Below are 24059 nucleotides of genomic sequence, written 5' to 3' on the forward strand. Positions count from 1 at the left end.
GCATTTTCCTCCGCTCTAATCTTCCCATATCTTACCGCGTTTTCTATCATCTCCCCGGACATTACTATGTCCGAAAAGCTTTTAGTAGTACTTCCTAATATGTGGTTAATGAATGGGGCCTTTAGAGTGTTGATAAATAGTATGGTTGTTTCCTTCTCCAAGAGGGGTGGCTAGACTTGCATCGCTATTTTCCTCCACCGTTGTGCATACTGTCTGAAGCTCTCACTCGGCTTCTTTTCCATGTTTTGTAGGGTAATTCTGTCAGGTGCTGTGTCCGTCACGTGACTGTATTGTTTCATGAAAGCTTGAGCCAAGTCCTTCCACGAACCAATTTGGGCATGACTGAGCTGGTTATACCATTTGGCCGCAAATCCGATCAGACTGTCCTGGAAACAATGGATCAACAGTTGATCATTGTTAACATACCCTATCATCCTTCGATAGAACATCGTAATATGAGCTTCAGGACAGCTCGTCCTGTTATACTTTTCGAACTCCGGGGTTTTAAATTTTGGTGGGAGCACCAGATCTAGGACCAAGCATAAGTCCTTAGCATCGATCCTGCCACGGTGATCAGCAGTCTCCATTGCTTTGAATTTTTCCTCAAGCCATTTGCACCGATCATCGAGTTGTTTTGCCATGTCTACTTTTCCTTTCTCCATTTCTGCCATGTCATCAAGGTCCGGGACAAATGGATTAGCTGGATTATCCTCGAGATTAGAGCCTGATCCTATAGGAATGTTTATTGGTGTCGAGGCATTGGCCTGGTATTGTTGGGGCCTAATAGTGACGGGTACCATTCGTGGATGCACCTCCGGTTGTGGTTGGGTGTTTACCGGAGCAAAGCCTGGAGGATAAATAGGGTCTTCATTATCGTTCCCCATGGTGCTCTTCCCTTTCTCGCGTTCTCTAGCCAGCAACTGCGCCAACTGGCCTATCAGATTATTTTGGGATTCTTCCATTTCTTCCTTCATATCTTGTTGTATCTTAGCCAGTTGCTCTTGCATTTCCCTTTGCATTTGTTCTATTCTTTCTAATCTCTGATCCATTGCTTTGGTTTTACAGCGGGTATAGTAGCTGTGTTCGGTTAGTTGATTCTCGTTGGTTTCCAGATTAACTGAAATAATTCTGTTTAATCAGGGTCTTTTCACGAAATTTAATGCACATGATGAAATATAATGCGAATGAATGAATGCAAAAAGAGGCGTTGATTCCAATTCAATTTCATTAAAAGAACTTCACTAGAAGAAAAATTTCTTTACATAGAACGGATGATTACATATACGACTTTGCCCTAATGCCCAAAGCCTTAATTTTCCTAAGGAGCCAAGCTAGGTTTCGACCTCGATCTGATTCTGACTCGTACTTTAAGCTTAATACATCAGCTTGGACTGCTAAGGTTTGCAAGTGATCGGTTACCTCCCGAACCTGAGCCACAGCTTCGCCCATGACATAGTCTCTATCTCTAATCTGGTTCTGAGAGTGGTGAAGCTGTTCCCTGCAATGGTCATTGTTTGCCTCAAGAAGTTCCACTCAAATTTTACTATCTCGTAGTACAGTCTCGAGTTCTTCTACTTTCCCTTTCAACTCTTCGATCCTGCTCAGACTAGCCTTCAGCTCAATTACCGAATTACGGCTACGATGTTGATGAAGTGATCTTTCCAATTCAACCAACCGAGCACGTAACTTCTCCTTTTCGTTTTGGCTTTCTAACAAACTCTTTTTTAGAGTGTCCTATCATATTCGGGCATCTTGAAACCTTTTCTCCCAATGGTCGGCTCTAGTCTTTTCCTCTTTAATCTCTTGACGCCATTGCTCTGACGTTTTACCTAAACCGGCAGTTCTTATTGACATACGCAACTTCTTGTAATCGGTTTTCAAACTATCTAAATCTTAATCGGCCTTGTTCTTTCCTTTCATTAACTTCTCAGCCTCTAGCTTGTGGATATCGACGTCTAATCCCAATTTCATTTTCTCTTCTTCTAGCTATTCTATCTTCTTCCCCAACTCTGAGTTCCTTTTCTCAAAGTCTTGTTTAATGATCTCCAATTCGGATGGGATAACCCGTAAATGCTCCTCTCTCGGTTGAGTGTTCCCTTGATTCGGCCTAGGGATGTTGTCGTTGACTCTCCTACCCCACCACCATTCATACCCGAGGGTGGTCATCGGGCCTGTGGTAAATCCTTTCATTCTTCGAGCTTGGTTCTATGCATCTGATATCTCACGAACCCTCTTCTTATAATTATTGTCTTTGTAGGAGAACTCACATTGTGCTAAACCCTGTGTCACCGGTATAAATTACCTTGATTGATATTGCCTTAACACCATCAGTGGAGCGTATCCAACGGCTCTCCATATTCCGGTCAGAGGGACCCAGTCAAAATCACCGCACCTATATAAGATCTCGTCAGGAATCAACCACGGAGCTCTCCATTCAACGTCTTCGGCCCGTAAATTCTGGAGAATAGTTATCCATTTCTCTTCTGAGATGTCGTCTCGCCTCGATGTGGCCACTAATTCCCTTAATGGGGAATAATCCTTAGAGAAAACCCGATAGGAGACCTTCTCTACCTTCCAGAAATGGCTGTGAAACCAAGCCAAAAGAAGCTCAGCACAACCAATAAATCTTCCCTCGTCCGCTCTTTGGCATGCATTCAAGGATCTGAAAGTTTTTGCTAGGATTGCCGGGACAGATGTAGTACCTTTATCAAGTCGATCGAATAGATCTAAGACCGCTTCATCTATGTGTCCTAGCGCTTTAGGAAAAATGATCAAACCGTAGAGGCTTAAGGCAAAAACATCAACTCTTTTCTTCAAATCCGGGTGCGCAAGAATCAAGTCCCTCAAACTCCTCCAAGGAATACACTTACTATCCCCTTTTTGCTTGATGCGGGCTGCAACCCATTGCTCGCTCATCCCCGTTACATTCATCAACTTTTTCAAAAAGGGAGGGATGTTGACAGGTCTTGAATAGGCCCTATCAGCCTGAATCTTCGGGCAATTAAGTAACGCCATGTATTCCTCCACAGTAGGTACTAAATCAACTCTTGCGAAGGTGAAACAACTGTAAGCAGGGTTCCAAAATTGCGCGAGAGCCCGGAACAAGTACTTGTCCACTTTTACATCGAGCAAATAGGGTAAATCGCCGTAGTTACAGTAAAAAAGTTACTTGACTTCGACATTCCAACTATTCCATATATCCCTTAACTCTTGCAGGTCATTTTGAGTCACACTGATGCGAGTGAAATCCCACAACTTCGATTCATATCCCTCGATCAAACTATCTCTTTTCTCTTGTTGCGTTCTTTCGGACCACACTCGGACGGCCGCATTATCCTCCACTCTATCAAGAAATCCTTTTTCCATGCTAAACTCTTCTATTTAGTAACCGAACGTAAATCAACTCCCTTTTATGATGAGATGCCATGCGAAGACAATCAAAACACAACAAGTTAGTATTATATACAAAGAATAGAATTCAAAACAAATAAGGAGTAAATAAGCACCTAATCGGGTAACCACTAGGGTTCGGTGTGGTTCTACCTAGGGTAGGCTCTTAAGGCTCATTACATGTAGTTCGGTTCTAAAGTAAAGATACCTGAACCAGCAGATTCCTCGATCCTCGCCCATTATAGACTCATACGGACCGAGTTCAATTCAGGGGAATACATTTCCCTACGGCTATACGGAGATGAAAACCTCACAAAGACGCAGATATGGATGTATCCCGAAAGCGATCCACTATCCTATACGGAGGTGAAGACCTCACGAATGAGTAGTTTCTCACTTCCACTTAAGAGGGTGAAATTGACCAATAATGCGATGCGATATGCAAAGATACGTCAAAGAATTAAACTACTTAAAGCAAGTATATTATGAAGAAAGCCACGAAAATAACAAACAATATGCAATGCAGATAATTTAAAACCGATTTTCAATTTTCGAAAAAAGACAAAAATTAATCAATTTAAGGCTTGACTCTCGAAGTCCCCAGTGGAGTCGCCAAGCTGTCGAAACCATTTTTTTGGCGAAAAAAAAGAGTATCGACTTGAAGAAAAACGAAAACGGGAGTCGCCACCAATCTTTTTAGGTGTGATTGGATCACCTTTAAAACATTTTGTTTTAAAATCATTAGTTTTGGTCCACGAAATAAAAGAACGGGTTCGTGAGTCGGTTACGTACGAGGAAGGATTAGCACCCTCGTAACGCCCAAAAATTGGTACCTAATTGATTATCAAATGTCTTTAATGTCGGGAAAAAAATTTTAAGATGTAGTCCTCTTTAAAATATTTTAACTTTGAAAATTGGGATTCACTCTCGTCAAAGTATTGACATTAAGTTAACCTTTTTTGAAATTCCTATCTCGAAACAGCAAAACGCTATATTCAATAAGTTAGGACATATTGCTTTGAAATTCCAAGATAGTGGCTTGCATTTAGAAAACCTAAAAAAACTTAGAAGGGTACTTAATTATTAGAATTCAACGAGAAAAGTGGCAACCCAATAAGTTAGGGCACTACTTTCTCGAAATTTTCAAACACCAAGCATTGCCTTATTTGCAAAAAAAATCTTATCTCGAGGTAATAAGATGTCATATCCAGTGAGTTAAGACATAACACCTCAAATATCAGAGAGTAAGTATTTTATTTAACACTCGTATTATGATTTAAAAGAATATGCCGTTATTTAGGTTAAGCGTGAAAAAATCAAAACCCGATAAGTTAGAAGACACGATTGTCTCGAATCACCAAATACGGAATATTTACTTTTGTGAAAAATTACTACGGGTTGGATAAAACCTAAATTAAGTAATGAAGCGAGATAATAAAGAATGCATAACAAATAAAATTGATAACCATAACGGGATAAACATAAACACAAATGAGAATGATAACGATAAAAGCGAAGATAAAATAAATCGTCAAGCGAATGATAAGAAAGGAAATAATAAATAAGCTAAATGTTTGAAATTATTTAAAAAAAAACTATAAATAAAATAGATGATGAAATAATAATAATAAGAGTAAATGATATATAAATAGAATAATTGTGCTAATACATATATATTAAATTAGTTAATGTAAAAATAATAACATATAGTAAATAAAGGGAAAATATAATAATAATAATAGTAATAATACAATAGTAATAATAATAAAGAGGTATTATAATATAATAATAATAGTGATATTAATAGTGATATTAATAATAATAATAGAAAATAATACATTAAATTACAATAATAAAGTAATGATAACGATAATATAAAATATAGCAATAATAAAATGATGATATTAATACATAAATGTAAATAGAGATATAATACGAAATATAAATATAATTATATGAAAAATATATATATATATAAATAGATAAATAAAAAAGATAAATAATAATACATTAAATAGCAAAAGGTAATAATAATAAAAAGATAATAGTAATAAAAATAAAATAATAGTAATAATAATAAATAGTAGTATTAATACCTTAATAATAATAATATGTTAATAATAGTAAATTAATGAATTAATAATAAAACCATAAATAAATAAAAATAAAGTATAATTATAATATTAATATTAACAAAATAATAATAATGACATATTAAATTAATTAATTTAATTACAATATTGGAAATTAAAAGATTAAATTGAACTTAAAGTAAAAGTTCGGGGCCAATTTAGAATAAAAAAAAAAGAGAATAGGACCAATTTGAGTGCACGGATAACAAGGAAGGACTGGCCACGCAAATTAACCATGTAAGGGGAAAGTGCGCGTGGACTAGGTCAAAACACGCTATCCCTTTCCCCTTTCCCCTTTCCCATGCTGTTTCAAACCTTTTTTATTATTTAAACCATTTTTATTTTAAAATACACTTTTAACCTTTTGTCTTTTTTTTTGAAAGAAAACTTTTAAATCTTATAACTTTCTCAGCTTCTCCACTTCCCTTCTCAACCGAAAGGCTATTATTCTGGCCTATAACCGCCCCCAAGATCGTGCCCATGACGAGCAGGACAAGACCCTCAAGGCGGTGTGAACGTGATATAACTCCGGTAAGTCTCTCGTTCTCTCTATACCTCGTATTTGTGTCGAAATAGAAGCAGAATAACGAATAAAAAACAAAAAAAATCACCTTTGGAGTATTTTTGGTGATCTTAAATTTTGAAGAATTTCAAGATGAGAATCGACATTATCGAAGAATTGAAAGCTAATTTTCTTTGGAATTAAGCAGTTATTTTTAAGCAAATGAAAGAATATTAACATTCAAAATTATTTATTTTGTAGAAATCAAATCATTATTAGAAAATGGATAAAAAGAAATTAAATATTATTTTATTAAATTTTTAATTTTAGACAAATGTTATGTTTAATTTTAAAAATATTTAAAATTAAAAAGGTTTTAACATGTTATGTATTTATTATCAATTTAACCTTATTATTACTTTATTATTATTATTACCATTATTACATTTTCATCTCTATTTATCCTCTTATTATTATTTATCTTTTTATTTATCTATTTATATATATATATATATTTCATATAATTATATTTATATTTCAATTATTATGCCTCTATTTACATTTATGTATTAATATCATCATTTATTATTGCTATATTTTATATTATCGTTATCATTACTTTATTATTGTAATTTAATGTATTATTTTCTATTATTATTATTAATATCACTATTAATATCACTATTATTATTATATTATAATATCTCTTTATTATTATTACTATTGTATTATTACTATTATTATTATTATTATATTTTCCTTTTATTTACTTTATGTTATTATTTTTACATTAACTAATTTAATATATATGTACAATTATTCTATTTATATATCATTTACTCTTATTATTATTATTTTATCATCTATTTTATTTATAGCTTTTTAAAAAAATAATTTCAAACATTTAGCTTATTTATTATTTCCCTTTCTTATCATTCGTTTGGCCATTTATTTTATCTTCGTTTTATCATTATCATTCCCATTTGTGTTTATGTTTATCTGTTATGGTTATCAATTTTTATTTGTTATGCATTCTTTATTATCTCGTTTCATTACAATTTAGGTTTTATCCAACCCGGTAGTAATTCTTTCACAAAAGTAAATATTCGTATTTGGTGATTGAGACAATCGTGCCTAACTTATTGGATTTTGATTTTTTCTCGTTTAACCTAAATAACGGCATATTCTTTTAAATCATATCTGAGTGTTAAATAAAATACTTACTTTCGATATTTGAGGTCTTGTGTCTAACTCATTTGGATATGACATCTTATTACCTCGAGATAAGATTTTTTTGCAAATAAGGCAATGCTTGGTGTTTGGAAATTTAGAAAGTAGTGCCCTAACTTATTGGGTTGCCACTTTTCTCGTTGAATTCGAATAATTAAGTACCCTTCTAAGTTTTTAGGTTTTCTAAATGCAAGCCACTATCTTGGAATTTCAAAGCAATATGTCCTAACTTATTGAATATAGCGTTTCTTTGTTTGAGATAGAATTTCAAAAAGGTTAACTTAATGTCAATACTTTGGCTGAGTGAATCAATTTTCAAAGTTAAAATATTTTAAAGAGGACTACATCTTAAATTTTTTTCCGACATTAAAGACATTTGATAATCAATTAGGTACCAATTTTTGGGCGTTACGGTGCTAATCCTTCCTGCGTAATGACTCACGAACCCGTTCTTTTATTTCGTGGACCAAAACTAATGATTTTAAAACAAAATGTTTTAAAGGTGATCCAATCACACCTAAAAAGATTGGTGGCGACTCGTTTTGTTTTTCTCCAAGTCGATACTAGTTTTTTTATAAAAAAATGGTTTCGACAAATATGATTTTAAATTTATGCTTAAATCATTCATATTTGCAAAAGACTAATCCAAACCGTTTTAGGTCTCCATATTATTTTATTTTTAAAAAATTAAATTAAATTATTTTAATATTTAATAATTTTATAAATTTTTATTTATTGAAAATTTTATATAATTATCTTTAACATTATTTTAATTTTAGGTCCTCCCATGCCTGCTTCCAACACTGACTGAATATCACCCCACACCAAATCTAGATAACTACGAGATGCCTTCTCTACTCGAACTAGAGGTGTGCATGGGTAAAGTGAGTTTAACAAAAATCCAGCCCATTTACTAGGCTGAGCTGGCAGACCGACCCAAAAATAGGCTAAAATTTTGCCAAAGCCCAACTTGGATAAAATGCTAAAACTGGTTCAGAGCCAGACCATTATTAATTTTATATTATTTTAAATATATATAATATATCAAAATACTAAAAACATCAAAATAAATATTTCCCAACAAATTGAAAATAAATTTTAAAAATATGTAGACTTTAAATAACACTAAGATAAATATAACTTAACAAGCAAATGCCTCTAAAATAATAACAAAATTAACAATAAAATAAGTTTTATACAATATTCAAATAATAACAATAAAATAGTAGCAACATAATAGTAAAATAGTAGAAAAATAGGGAAAAACAACAAGAAAATAACATTAAAAAAAGCGGTTTTTTGTCCTTAAGTGAATTCGAGCTAAGTAAGTCCGGACAAAATACCTTAACAAAACTTAGTCTATTTTTAAGCAGGCATCATTTTTTTTATTTTTATTTTTGAGTTTATATTTTTATCCAAACCATAAATGCTTTTTAGCGGGTCTTGAGTCGGCCCGTGGCCTGAACCATGATCAGGCCTATCCAGAACTATCCACTGCGGTCATATACATGTTACCACTGTCTGGATTATCTCCTTGAGGTTGTGTTGGTGGTGGCTTCGTTCCATGTTTGGTCCCTGTTCTTGCTTTGAAACTTTCAGGAAACAACTTCATTGTATTCTCCGATCAAAACCCAAAATATATGTGCCATCATCAAGGACAAGTTATTGCAGAACACAAAACTCCAAGTGCTGAACCCAAGGTTCATCACCATATACTTAATGTAAACCATCCGCCCCCGGCCCGACCCGGCCCGGCCCATAGACATGTATGGGCCGAATTCAATATAAAATTTAAGTTCCAGGAATACCCTTACTCGTCTTCAGTTCGTCTCTAATTTTTTCTCCACTTGCGTTTTTATGCCTTTGGTTCTTTTGGGGTACAGTATAATCTTAAGCTTTGGTTCTATGTAATAGAAAAGAAAAAGAAGAAAATTTATTCAAAGCTATATTCTTCGACTTTCCGACTATATCTCTTGGGATTTCTCTTTAAGGTGATGGTTATGGTTATCAATTTTTATTTGTTATGCATTCTTTATTATCTCGTTTCATTACTTAATTTAGGTTTTATCCAACCCGGTAGTAATTCTTTCACAAAAGTAAATATTCCGTATTTGGTGATTCGAGACAATCGTGCCCTAACTTATTGGATTTTGATTTTTTTCTCGTTTAACCTAAATAACGGCATATTCTTTTAAATCATAATACGAGTGTTAAATAAAATACTTACTTTCTGATATTTGAGGTGCTGTGTCCTAACTCACTGGATATGACATCTTATTACCTCGAGATAAGATTTTTTTTGCAAATAAGGCAATGCTTGGTGTTTGGAAATTTCGAGAAAGTAGTGCCCTAACTTATTGGGTTGCCACTTTTCTCGTTGAATTCGAATAATTAAGTACCCTTCTAAGTTTTTTTAGGTTTTCTAAATGCAAGCCACTATCTTGGAATTTCAAAGCAATATGTCCTAACTTATTGAATATAGCGTTTCTTTGTTTGAGATAGGAATTTCAAAAAGGTTAACTTAATGTCAATACTTTGACGCGAGTGAATCCCAATTTTCAAAGTTAAAATATTTTAAAGAGGACTACATCTTAAATTTTTTTCCGACATTAAAGACATTTGATAATCAATTAGGTACCAATTTTTGGGCGCTATTAGGTGCTAATCCTTCCTCAGACGTAATCGACTCACTTAACCCCGTTCTTTTATTTCGTGGACTAAAACTAATGATTTTAAAACAAAATGTTTTAAAGGTGATCCAATCACACCTAAAAAGATTGGTGGCGACTCCGTGCTGCTTTTTCTCCAAGTCGATACTCGTTTTTTTTTCAAAAAAATGGTTTCGACAAATATGATTTTAAATTTATGCTTAAATCTGTTCATATTTGCAAAAGACTAATCCAAACCCGTTTTAGGTCTCCATATTATTTTTTATTTTTAAAAAATTAAATTAAATTATTTTAATATTTAATAATTTTATAAATTTTTATTTATTGAAAATTTTATATAATTATCTTTAACATTATTTTAATTTTAGGTCCTCCCATGCCCTCGCTTCCAACACCGACTCGGCCATATCACCCCACACCAAATCTAGATAACTACAGATGCCTTCCTCTACTCCAGAACTAGAGGTGTGCATGGGCCGGGCTGAGTTTAACAAAAAATCCAGGCCCATTTACTAGGCCTGAGCCTGGCCCGACCTGACCCAAAAAATAGGCCTAAAATTTTGCCAAAGCCCAACTTGGATAAAAATGCTAAAACCTGGTTCAGGCCAGACCCGCCCTTATTAATTTTTATATTATTTTTAAATATATATAATATATCAAAAATACTAAAAACATCAAAATAAATATTTCCCAACAAATTGAAAATAAATTTTAAAAAATATGTAGACTTTAAATAACACTAAGATAAATATAACTTAACAAGCAAATGCCTCTAAAATAATAACAAAATTAACAATAAAATAAGTTTTATACAATATTCAAATAATAACAATAAAATAGTAGCAACATAATAGTAAAATAGTAGAAAAATAGGGAAAAACAACAAGAAAATAACATTAAAAAAAAGAGCAGTTTTTTTGTCCTTAAGTGAATTCAGGCTAGGCCGAGTCCGGGACAAAAATACCTTAACCAAGGCTTAGTCTATTTTTTAAACGGGCATCATTTTTTTATTCAAGCCTATTTTTCGAGTTTATATTTTTATCCAAACCCTCCCATCTTTTAAGCGGGTCTTCGAGTCGGGCCCAGTGGCCTGAACCATGATCAGGCCTATCCAGAACTATCCACTGCGGTCATATACATGTTACCACTGTCTGGATTATCTCCTTGAGGTTGTGTTGGTGGTGGCTTCGTTCCATGTTTGGTCCCTGTTCTTGCTTTGAAACTTTCAGGGGAAACAACTTCATTGTATTCTCCGATCAAAACCCAAAATATATGTGCCATCATCAAGGACAAGTTATTGCAGAACACAAAACTCCAAGTGCTGAACCCAAGGTTCATCACCATATACTTAATGTAAACCATCCGCCCCCGGCCCGACCCGGCCCGGCCCATAGACATGTATGGGCCGAATTCAATATAAAATTTAAGTTCCAGGAATACCCTTACTCGTCTTCAGTTCGTCTCTAATTTTTTCTCCACTTGCGTTTTTATGCCTTTGGTTCTTTTGGGGTACAGTATAATCTTAAGCTTTGGTTCTATGTAATAGAAAAGAAAAAAGAAGAGAAAATTTATTCAAAGCTATATTCTTCGACTTTCCGACTATATCTCTTGGGATTTCTCTTTAAGGTGATGTGAAAAGATTTGGTTTCCTTTGCTTTCAATTGTAGCATTTCTTTGCAGCAGTTTCTTCTCCTCATTGTTGTTTTTGGTGATATTATTGAGAATTTGACAATGAGTATTTTCTTTCGAGTTGTCATTGCTGAAGCTGGGAACTTTGAGGAGCTATTGTATTCGAATGAAAGTTTTGATTTTTTTTTATTGTTGGTGTAATTTATAATTATCTGTGCTGGTTAAATTCTTGTAATTTTTTATCTGTAAACTGATTTTCCCATGATTAATTTATTATTCTCTTTTGTTCCCAATTTAAATTTTATGCTTTAGCTCTACAGCTTTGCTTTTAATTGTTTACTGCAGTCATTTGCTTCCTTAGAAATGAATCAGTTTATATCTAATGTCACTCTATTTAATTTCTGTTGCTGTAAATTTTGAGATAGCTTGTGAGATCAAATGCATTTGCACATGTGCAAGTTTCTAATTTCTTTTGATATTTACATCATAAAATTTGCTAGTTTTGGTTGTTTTTATGTTGTTCATTCATTTTCCCTTAGCTATTATATATCACTTCTACATGATACTTTATGCTGATCCATGAAATTTTAAATGCAGCATGTTGCATCACTTCTTTATTTATACAAGATATCCTTCTTCATTGTGAATGTTCATGGGGGTTTATAAATGGTTGTTGAAATTGGTATCTCTTCATAGTAAAGATGGTGAAGACGATAGCAAGAGGATATGTTATCAACACAGCTCTACATTTAAATGGAAATAGATTCTAAACCTTGTTGATGTCTTGATTTTCTAATGGACTAGTTGCAACAGAGGAAGCTGTGCCTGTATTTTTAGTCTGTCCTAATTTCTTTTTATGTGTTTGGATCTCTGGCTATAGACATGCGTAGGAGCTATCAGTGACTTCTGAATTTTATTTTTTTTCGATAGAAAATACTATTTATAGACTGTTCTCTTGACATATAAAGTAGTGGAGATGTTAACTTCACCTCAAGGACAGAAACAGAACACCCCAAAATCCGTGCGAAAAGTCTCACCTAGTGTATCACATAAAGATTTGTGGCTTGCTGTGTGAGAAGGGTCCTTGGCTGATGTAGATTCAGCATTGACGCTATTGAAGAAGACTGGTGGTACCGTAAACTGTAGGAACAGGTTTGGCCTGACTCCTCTTCACATTGCAACTTGGAGAAACCACCTTCCCATTATTCAGAGGCTTGTAGCTGCTGGTGCTGATCCTGATGCTAAGGTGTGTTATTCTTCTTATTGTTTAGTTGATCTGAATGTCTCCTGGTTCGTAATAGATGCCTGTCGAGTACCTTGCTTTAGAATGTCTATTATCTTTGTGTTAAACATTATGAAGTTATAGAGATCTATGATGGTCCAATTATGTTCAATCCTCTTTCAAATTACACTTCAGAATGTATGTTTCAGGATGGAGAATCTGGATGGAGTAGCCTTCATAGAGCTCTGCATTTTGGTCATCTTGCTGTAGCTAGTATTCTCCTTCAGTCTGGTGCTTCTATTACATTGGAAGATTCAAAATGTAGAACACCTATAGATCTCCTTTCTGGGCCTGTGTTGAAGGTTTTCGAAAGTGGGCTTGATTCGGGTACCTGCTTTACTTTGTGGGAGAACATTTGATTGTTATATATAATCAAATCTGCCTTTTTTAAAGTATAACACAGTTTTCCATGTGTTTTTAGTTGCTACTGAGGTGTTTAGCTGGGGAAGTGGTGTTAACTACCAACTTGGAACAGGAAATGCCCATATTCAGAAGTTACCATGCAAACTTGATTCGTTTCATGGCTCCATAATCAAGTTAATTTCTGCAGCTAAATTTCATAGTGTAGCTGTTACTGCTCATGGAAAGGTCTACACCTGGGGTTTTGGAAGGGGGAGCAGACTAGGGCACCCTGACTTTGACATTCATAGGTATCAGATTTGTTATCCCTTTGTGTTTGACAGAATCTTACCCACTTTAATGATTCTTCAAGCAGGAAATCTGAAGTTAAATTAAGCCATGGGATCTTTAGATGTTGAATTCTGTTAGTTTAAAATTTACATCATGTTATTTTTTTTTTAATTTACATTTTTTCTGGAATACCATATTGAAAATTTTAAAAGTTTGAAACAGTTTTGTTTATTATTTTTATTTTGGGTATAGAGGATGATGTGAGTCAACAACCATGAACGTATTATTTTATCCTTTATACTTTTCAGTGGTCAAGCTGCAGTTATCACTACCCACCAAGTGACTTTTGGTTTGGGGGCTCGTCGGGTGAAAGCAATTGCTGCAGCGAAACATCACACTGTAGTTGCTACAGAGGTCGGGGAAGTGGTCACTTGGGGATCTACTCATTGGTTATACTAGCAAGATTTGGGGACCATAGGCGATAGTTATTTCCTGAAGTGAAAATTCGTGTGATTGTATTAATTGATTCAATATTGCATGCCTTCTACATGTTGACCGGCAAAATAATCTTCTGCATTGTTCAAACAAATCAAGGACATATTGGCTAGAAATGCTGAAGTAGACATTATCTTGTGTTGTGCAGAGGGTCAGTTGGGCTATACGTCTGTGGATATCCAACCAACACCACGTAGAGTAAGCTCACTTAAATCGAGAATAGTTGCTGTTGTTGAAATATGTATATATTTTAAATTTATTTAGGTAGATAAATCTTATTTAGGTAGATAAGTTTTATTCATATTCTAGGAATATTTTTATTTTATCTTTTAGTAGTTTATTAGGACAAGGGAACTATTTTCTTTTATATTTTAGTAGTTTATTAGAATAAGGGAACTATTTTCCCAATTAGGATTAGGACTCTTTTCTCTATTTAAGTTCAATTCTTCAATTAATAATATAGAACAGTTTTATTAAAAGCTCTCTTGAAAACTTTCATGGCATCTGAGCTAAGTTAAAATCTCTAGTACCATCATGGTTAAAACAACCTTCACTAGGGATAAGAAAAAACCTTGGTGCGATCACTGCAAAAAATATTGGCACACTCGAGAAACGTGTTGGAAGCTCTATGGGAAACCTACAAATGGAAGGAAAAAGAGTGGCAAGGACCAAAGTTCTCTGGAAGGGTCTCCATTCACTAAGGAACAATTAGAGCATCTACACAAGTATTTTCAATCACTACAATTTCGGATGAATTCTTCAAATCCTAACTCATCCAATAATCCTTCTTCCTCTTTTACCCAATCAGGTACTGATTTTTCTGTTTTTTTCAGTGTCAAGTCTTGTAAAACAAACACATGGATCGTTAATTCTGGAGCTAGTGATCACATGACTAGTAGTCATTTTCTTTTTTCAACTTACACACCTTGCGCAGGAAACAAAAAGATCAAAGTAGCAGATGGGTCTTTCTCGGCAATAGCCGGGAAAGGCACTGTTAAAATTTCATCTTCCTTGGTTTTACATGATGTTTTACATATGCCAAATCTAGCTTGTAATCTCATATCAATCAGTAAATTATCCCAGTCCTCAAATTGTCATGTTATATTTGACTCCTCTATGTGTAAGTTTCAGGACATGGTCTCGGGGAGGATGATTGGCAATGCTAAAGAATTTGGTGGAATTTACTTTCTTGAAGACAACCATCTAAGTCAACCAACAACTACTTTATGTTTAAATTCTGTTTCTGATAAGGTTATGATTTGGCATTATAGGTTTGGACATCCTAATTTTTACTATTTAAGATATTTGTTACCTAATCTTTTTAAAAATAAAAGTCCTTCATATCATTGTGAATTTTGTGAATTGGCTAAACATTATCGGTCATTCTTTCCACCTTAAAAATATAAAACCTCCAAACCTTTTTCGTTAATTCATAGTGATGTTTGGGGACCTTCAAGAGTCTCGACCTTTTCAGGAAAACGTTGGTTTATAACTTTTATTGATGATCATACTCGACTTTGTTGGGTGTTTTTATTAAAAGATAAGTCTGAAGTTAAAAATGTGTTTCAGTCTTTTTATGCTATGGTGAAAACACAATTTGGTGTGAAAATAGAAGTATTTCGGACTGACAATGGTGGGGAATTTTTTAGCTACCAATTAGGTGTTTTCTTAAGCAAATATGGAATAGTCCACCAAAGTTCTTGTACAAATACACCACAACAAAATGGGATTGCAGAAAGAAAAAATCGACATCTTTTGGAAGTAACTAGAGCCTTGATGTTCACTAGTCAGGTATCACGTTATCTTTGGGGCGAAGCCTTGTTAACAGCTACATATCTTATTAATAGAATGCCCACTAAAACTCTAAACTATAGAACTCCTTTTAGTCTCTTTAAAGATAATTTTCCTAACTCTAAATTGATCACAGATTTATCCCTCCGAGTTTTTGGGTATAGTGTTTTTGTTCATCTTCACAACCAAGGTAAACTAGATCCTAGAGCAAAAAAATGTGTCTTTGTTGGTTATGCTTCTACTAAAAAGGGTTACAAATGTTATGATCCAATTGATAGGAAGATTATTATTACCATGGATGTCACATTTGTTGAAACACAATCTTATTTTGATTCTAATCTTTAGAGAGGGAATTATACTAAGGAAGATTCTATAATTGATCAAGAAAAGGTTAGGAATATACAACATAGGGATTCTAATAATGGGGAAGGCGAATTTATAATTAACACAGAAATTAATGATGTTAATGTTAATGAAAAGGAGGATGAAGGTGTAGAGTCTAATCATGAGAATAAAAAACAAAAAAAGGAGTTAATTGTTTATTCAAGAAGAAATCGAAATCAAGAAAGTGGAATCCACCAGATTCATCACCAAGAATCCGACCCGCAAGATCCTGTCAAAAGTCCAGGTAAAACTCATAATCCAGTCAATGAATTTTCTGATTTAGATATTCCAATTGCTAAAAGAAAAGGTGTTAGAAATATTGTCAAATATCCCATGTCTAACTTTGTATCCTATAAAGCCTTGTCTTCAACATTCTCAATCTTTGTTTCGTGTCTCGATACTATACAAATACCCAAAAATGTGAAAGATGCTTTACAGGTTCCTAAGTGGAAGGAGGCTATTTTAGAGGAGATGCGCGTTCTTGAAAAAACAGGTACATGGGAAACAATGGAATTACCTGTAGGGAAAAAAACAGTGGGCTGTAAATTGGTGTTCACAACCAAATTCAAACCAGATGGATCTTTAGATAGATACAAAGCCTGGTTGGTGGCTAAAGGGTACACTCAAACATATAGGATAGATTATCTTGAAACGTTTGCTCCAGTGACCAAATTAAATTCTGTTAGAGTTCTTTTATCAATTGCTATTAATCTTGATTGGTCTTTACAGCAGTTAGATGTGAAGAATGCTTTCCTAAATGGAAAACTTGAAGAAGAAGTTTACATGGATCCTCCTCCAGGTTTTGAAGAAAAATTTGGAACTCGAGTATGTAAACTCAAGAAATCTTTGTATGGTCTGAAGCAGTCTCCTCGAGCTTGGTTTGAACGATTCACTCAAGTTGTTAAAAAATAAGGTTACTCACAAGGGCAAGCTGATCACACAACGTTTTATCGACATTCACAAAAAGGTAGAATAACAGTTATTATAGTTTATGTCGATGATATCATTCTTACAGGAGATGATGTGGATGAAATAAGGCGTCTCAAGGAGCATCTAGCATTGCAGTTTGAGATTAAAGACTTGGGTCCTTTGAAATACTTTCTTGGAATGGAAGTTGCTCGATCAAAGAAGGGTCTTGTGGTCTCTCAGAGAAAATATGTGATTGATCTTTTAAAAGAGGCTGGGATGAGTGGTTGCCGCCCAGCTGACACATCAATTGATCCAAATGTAAAATTCGAAAATAAAGAAGGTCGATTAGTTGATAAAGGGCAGTACCAAAGATTAGTTGGTAAGTTAATTTACTTATCACATACAAGGCCAGACATAGCTTTTACAGTGAGCTTAGTAAGTCAATTTATGCACTCCCCAATGGAGGAACATGAAGAAGCAGTGTTTCGAATTCTAAGATACTTGAAGAGTTCACCGGGAAAGGGCTTATTCTTCAAGAAATCCGAACAAAGAGGAATTGAAGCTTATACAGATGCAGATTGCGCAGGCTCAATAACAGATAGAAGATCTACATCAGGATACTGTACATTTATTTGGGGAAACCTTGTGACTTGGCGAAGCAAAAAACAAAGTGTTGCAGCAAGAAGTAATGCAGAGGCTGAGTTTAGATCAATGGCTCAAGGAATTTGTGAAATGATGTGGTTAAAAAGAATTATGGAAGAGCTGAGGAAACCAATAACTTCACCAATAAAGTTGTACTGTGATAGCAAAGCTGCCATTAATATTGCTCACAACCCAGTCCAACATGACAGAACTAAACATGTTGAGATTGATAGACACTTTATCAAGGAGAAGATTGAAGAAGGCCAAGTGTGCATGCCGTTTGTTCCTTCAAAATAACAGATTGCTGACATACTCACGAAAGGACTCTCTAAGACAAATTTTGATTTTCTTGTAAGCAAGTTAGGCATGATTGATATATTTGCACCAACTTGAGGGAGGGTGTTGAAATATGTATATATTTTAAATTTATTTAGGTAGATAAGTTTTATTCATATTCTAGGAATATTTTTATTTTATCTTTTAGTAGTTTATTAGGACAAGGGAACTATTTTCTTTTATATTTTAGTAGTTTATTAGAATAAGGGAACTATTTTCCCAATTAGGATTAGGACTCTTTTCTCTATTTAAGTTCATTTCTTCAATTAATAATATAGAACAGTTTTATTAAAAGCTCTCTTGAAAACTTTCAGTTGTTGTTGCTGCGAATGAGCATACTACCGTTGTCTCCAAGTCTGGTGAAGTTTTCACTTGGGGCTACAACCGGGAGGGTCAACTTGGTTATGGCACCTCTAATTCAGCATCAAATTACACACCAAGAATAGTTGAGTGCCTCAAAGGCAAGGTCTTCAAGGGTGTTGCAACTGCAAAATATCATACAATTGTATTGGGAGCTGACGGAGAGGTGATTATACCGGCACCTTCTATAATTGATAATTACATTGATCTCTACTTGCACTATTTCTAAATCCCATGTACTTGAATTCAAAATTCACGAATGACAGTTGCGTTTTCACTTGTTTGTGGAATGAGTATATTTTTTGCAATATGGGCCTAACCGCTATGAACTTGTATGGCCGGTATATACTTGGTGTCATCGACTTGTTTCACCTAGACGAGTTGTCATTACCAGAAATCTAAAGAAGAGTGGAAGCACCCCTATGAAATTTCATCGAAAGGAGAGACTTCATGTGTTTGCAATGGCTGTCGGGATGGTACATAGCATGGCTAAGACTGAAGATGGAGCATTATTTTATTGGGTTTCCTCAGATCCTGATCTTAGATGCCAACAGGTTCTGTTCCATTGTCTTCGTTGATTTTAACTTCCCCTGGAGTGAAGCTTATTATTTACTTCATTTGGATGAATTTGTACAGCTATATTCCCTTTGTGAGAAAACAATCGTAAGCATTTCTGCTGGTAAGTACTGGGCTGCAACTGCTACTGCTACAGGTGATGTTTACATGTGGGATGGCAAGAAAAGTATGGATAAACCACCTGTTGCAACTCGGTTACACGGAGTTAAGAGGGCTACTTCAGTTTCAGTTGGTGAAACTCATCTTTTGAGTATTGTTTCTCTCTACCACCCCATCTATCCTCCCAATATGCCCCCAAGTGATCAGGTGCCAAATTTGAAAGTCAATGATGAAGTACAAGAATTGGATGAGGATGTTTTGTTTAATGATCCTGATTCAAGTGGCATGACATCATCCATGCATAAAATTGGTTCTGAGATGAAGACCATACCTAGCTTAAAGAGTCTTTGTGAGAAAGTAGAAGCTGAGTGTCTAATGGAGCCACAAAATGCAATTCAACTACTTGAAATTGCTGATTCACTTGGAGCTGATGATCTAAGGAAGTATTGTGAGGTAATCTCCTCTGAGGTCTTAACAATTTTTGAGAGAAATTTTTTCTTATTTTCTTCAGATGGCTTTAGTTTGTGCCTAATTTGTAATGTTGGCTTGGATTCCTTCTTTTAGCCTTTCTGGTAAGGTTTCTTGACACGGTGTTTGGCATGGAAATATACTTTGACTACAAAGTTGTTTTGGCTTCATGAATGCAGGATATTGTCATTCGTAACTTGGATTATATCTTAACAGTCTCATCACAAGCTTTTGCAAGCGCATCACCAGATGTTCTTGCTAGTCTTAAGAAGTCATTAGACTCGAGATCAACAGAATCATGGAGTTACCGACAGCTTCCCACTCCTACTGCTACCTTTCCGGTTATCATCAATAGTGATGAGGAGGATAGTGAAAGTGAGGTTCTAAGGACCCGTGACAACAAGAATAAAACCTGTGTTGTGAATGAAGGAGACAGATTGGATTCTTTTCTGCAACCTAAAGATTATCTTAATCAAGGGATCTCCGAACAAGTTCAAGCTTTACAGAAGAAGTTGCAGCAGATCGAGGTGCTTGAAATGAAGCAGTTGGGTGGATCCATCCTTGATGACCAGCAAATTGCAAAGCTGTAAAGAAAACCTGATCTTGAAAATTCTCTTGCTGAGCTTGGTCAACCATTTGAATAATCTCAGTCGAAAGGATCTTGTTCGGCTTCACCAGATGCTAAAGGAAATAAAAAGGCTGAGGTTTCAAGAAAACAGAGGAGGAAGAGCAAACAAAGGGTAGCTCAAGTTGAGAGAGTCTTGAATTTTAGTACCAGTAACATAGAACCAAACTCTGTGAAGGACATTTCTAATATCAAAATCCCCCAGGTTTTAATGAATAAGGTTGGATTTCTTATTAAAGATGTCTTTCTAATGCCTCACTTTTTAGTGGACACTTAACTGAAGATTTGCTAGGTTGTTGTTCTAGTGCTTAATTGTTTGCAGACTCTTTTGGTTGGATTCAAGTGCATTTCTTTCTTTTGCTTTCTAAATGCTGTGAGAGTGCCGCACATGAGATTTTAACAGAAATAGGAACCCATTTAAGCCCTAGAGGGAAAAGAAAAAGGAAGTGCTACAGTTATGTTGCACATTCTAGGAGTCTATTTAAGTTCTCAAGGGAAAAAGAATTGCTACAGTTTTGTTGCATGGTCTAGGAATATGCCTAAGTTCTTGAAGAAAAAAGAATTTCTACGCATTTGTTGCATGTTCTTTCTTCTATCCCATATTGAATAAAATCTTGTCTAGTTTATTTCATTTCCTTCGCACTCTATCATTACTCCTACCAACTCTCTTTTTCATTGCGAGTTTCTCAGATTTTTCAACTAGTAGGTCCTATGTTTTATCAAATGATCTTGACATTCATCATAACTAGCATCCATATGAAAATCAATATCAATTTTCTACATTATTAGGTTTGATGTTTTAAAAGACTCTATGATATTCTAAATTCCAGATCATGAGCCAGTTTGTCCTTTGAATCAGTCTTTGACATTGTTGTAGTTCGGCAATATGCAGAGACTTACTATTTTGGTCTTTTGTGAGTTTGCTTTTTGGTATTTCTTATCCTGATAAGTCTGTTTAGGGTCTCATATTTTGCATCTCGAAGAGTAATCTTCCGTTTATTTAAATAAATTACTGAAATGAAAAAAGAGGTTAAAGCTACTTGAACAAGTTATCTTATTTGTTGAAGTCTTTGTTATTTTTGACAGGAAGAAAATGCTATGGTCGAAGGAACTATAACGGACCAAGCCTCGGAAAATACTACTTTCTTTGTTCAAAGAAAGGAAAGCTCGGTCCATGCAGAAGATAAGAGTACTTCACAAACAACAACCAAAAAGAAGAATAGGAAAGGTGGACTTTCTATGTTTCTGAGTGGTGCTCTTGATGATGCACCGAAACACATTCTACTCCCTCCACCAACACCCAGAAGTGAGGGCCCTGCGTGGGGCGGTGCAAAAGTTTTGAAGGGAAAAGCATCACTCCGTGAAATTCAGGATGAACAGAGCAAACTACAAGTGAACTGGCTAACTGGAAGCAAAAATCAGGTGGAAGATCTTCCTGAGGTTAGAAATGAAGAAGGAAAAATCCTGCTGAGTTCATTCTTGCCATCCAAACCAATTTCTGTCGGCTCAGTTCAAGCTTCACAAGTATCTGATATAGAATGAACCACACCTCCTTGGGCTGCTTCTGGTGGTACTCATCTTTTTCGGCCATCTCTTAGGGACATTCAGATGCAGCAGGTACGCGAAGTTACTGCACTCCTATATCTCCCTGTCTTTGCAGCATACATGCATCCGTAACTGGTTTCATCATTTGTAGTATTTTATCCGCATTTCCTCCTTGTATTACATTTTCATCCCATTCCATTCCATGCAATGCATCTTGAACTGCATTATGCGGCTCATTTCCGCCATTTGCAGGACTCACTTCTTTTTCTTTCTTTCGGTCTGTTCAACTAAAAGCAGGGAAAACAATTGCACAGTCTTTCTCACAGTCCAAAACCCAAAGTGAGTGGGTGTCCAACAGCTACTGGTCAAGATTCGCCATTGGATTCCCCTGCAATGAGTCGCTGGTTCAAACCTGAGGTTGAAGCAACTTCTTCTATTAGATCGATTCAGATTGAAGAGAGAGTTATGAAGGATCTCAAACGGTTCTACAGCAGTGTTAAAGTTGTCAAAAACAAGTCGTAAGCTAAGAGGGCTAAATGACAAAGATATTTAGCCTTTTCCAGGTAGCACCAAGGCTTTTCAAATTTTTTCCCCTTAGGTTAAATGTAAATTTGATTGTACACATGGTATCTCAGTCTACAAACCTTTTTTTTCTCATTTTAGGTCAGAGTAATTTGATATATAGAGTTTCTATTATAGTAGGAAGATGCTAAAATGTGCTTCAGCATTCAATAAAATTACTTCACTTCAATCTTTTTTGTGTTGAATAACATCAAATGTTGATAGAATTTTTTTAGTATATCAACCTCAAGTTCCAATTATTAATTTAGCTCAAATTAACTTTCAAGAATAGAGTAGGATTAAATCTACATGTTTTTGTAAACTCTTTAATAGCAAAACTAATATAAGAAACAAAGAGAAATTCAAGATTAAATCTTAAAATTTTAAATTTAATCAGATGCAATCACCATGAGAATATATGATTGTACAATAATTAACAGGGATCATGCTTTCTTATTTGGGCGTTGTATATGTATATTTTGTTATGAAAATATGATACGATTATAAGATATAAATATAACATTAAAATGGTTACTTCTAAGTTGTTTATTTGCTTAAAATGAAAATTTCAATGGAAATGTTAGTTTACAGTGACCATTATAGCTTGTCACTGCGAAAAACTGTGTAAGCAAAATAGAAAAAACACAGAGATTTGTTTACGTAGTTCGATTTAAAAAATTTCATTATCTTTTATCACAAATACAACAAGCAAATCACACTCTATTAATTCCAAAGTAAAGAGATCTCATCCTTGTAATTGAAGACTAAAACCCCTCACCTCCAACTTCACCAATGTTTACAATAACGGTTTGTAAACAAAAATTAGAATGCACTTGTAAGCTTTCATTTCATAACCTACACAAGCCTTGAAGCATATATCAATTTCGTCTTGCTAACATAAAATTTAAATGAATACAAAGTAACTCATTGAAAATAGCTAATACATCAATAATAATAAAAACAAAATCACTTGAAGATATGCTCTCCAAAGCAGCAACACTATCTCGATCAAATATTCACCTATAAGGACTTAATTAATTCACTTGAATCTAATTCAATTTTCAAACTTCAAGGATTGATTTCCATAAATGGACCAAAATAATAACCAGATTCAAAAATTTTCTTTATTAAATTGTCAAACCAAATAAAGCAAGTTTTTAAACATCTCAATGACCAGCTGCAGTTGACATTGTCGAGTGCCACTCAACCATTCTCAATTCATTTTACCTCAATATAAATAATTAAAATGCAACATCATATAATGCAACATAAAAAAAGAAGATAAAAAATTATGAATATATCACAATTTAGATAATGTAATTAATATATAATATTATAATCACAATATTAAAACATAAAAAGAAATTTTGTGCTCAAGATCTCATTCGAATATATGTGGATAAGAGAGTTTCAATTTCCAATTAAGAACAAATAAAGAAAATACGATAATAAACACCCAAAATTTGGCTAAGTAATTGTTCCATATTTTCTATTGAAAAACACACACAGAGATATATATATTAAAGTAAAACGAAAAAATATATTAATCCAAAAATATAAATACTAATGCAAATCCCCTTTTTTTGCAAAAAAGTAAATATATAATAATCTATGTAATATTAAGGATTAAAATATTAGAAAATTCTCGTACTGTAGTGGAGGCCCATATCGTCACCTCTGAAATCATCAGAATCTGGCATGGTGCCTTTTCTCCTCGTTATTTTCAGTGCTAAGCTCATGATCTATGTCCACTGAGATAGCCTGTAAAAGTAGTCTAATTTTTTTAATTAATATTTTATGTATT

General features: G+C 34.3%; 1 long non-coding RNA gene and 1 pseudogene across 1 annotated transcript; both read left to right on the forward strand.

Moving 5' to 3' along the window:
- Positions 1-10994: 10994 nt before the first annotated feature.
- LOC128286748 (uncharacterized) lies at positions 10995-11845 on the forward strand. The gene is made up of 2 exons (XR_008277435.1): positions 10995-11549; positions 11689-11845. It is a non-coding gene; the product is annotated as an uncharacterized LOC128286748 (long non-coding RNA).
- Positions 11846-12218: 373 nt separating this feature from the next.
- Positions 12219-22482, forward strand: LOC108462615 (uncharacterized; annotated as a pseudogene).
- Positions 22483-24059: the final 1577 nt, after the last annotated feature.

The sequence above is a fragment of the Gossypium arboreum genome, chromosome 13 (genome assembly GCF_025698485.1).
Source record: "Gossypium arboreum isolate Shixiya-1 chromosome 13, ASM2569848v2, whole genome shotgun sequence".
NCBI lineage: Eukaryota > Viridiplantae > Streptophyta > Magnoliopsida > Malvales > Malvaceae > Gossypium > Gossypium arboreum.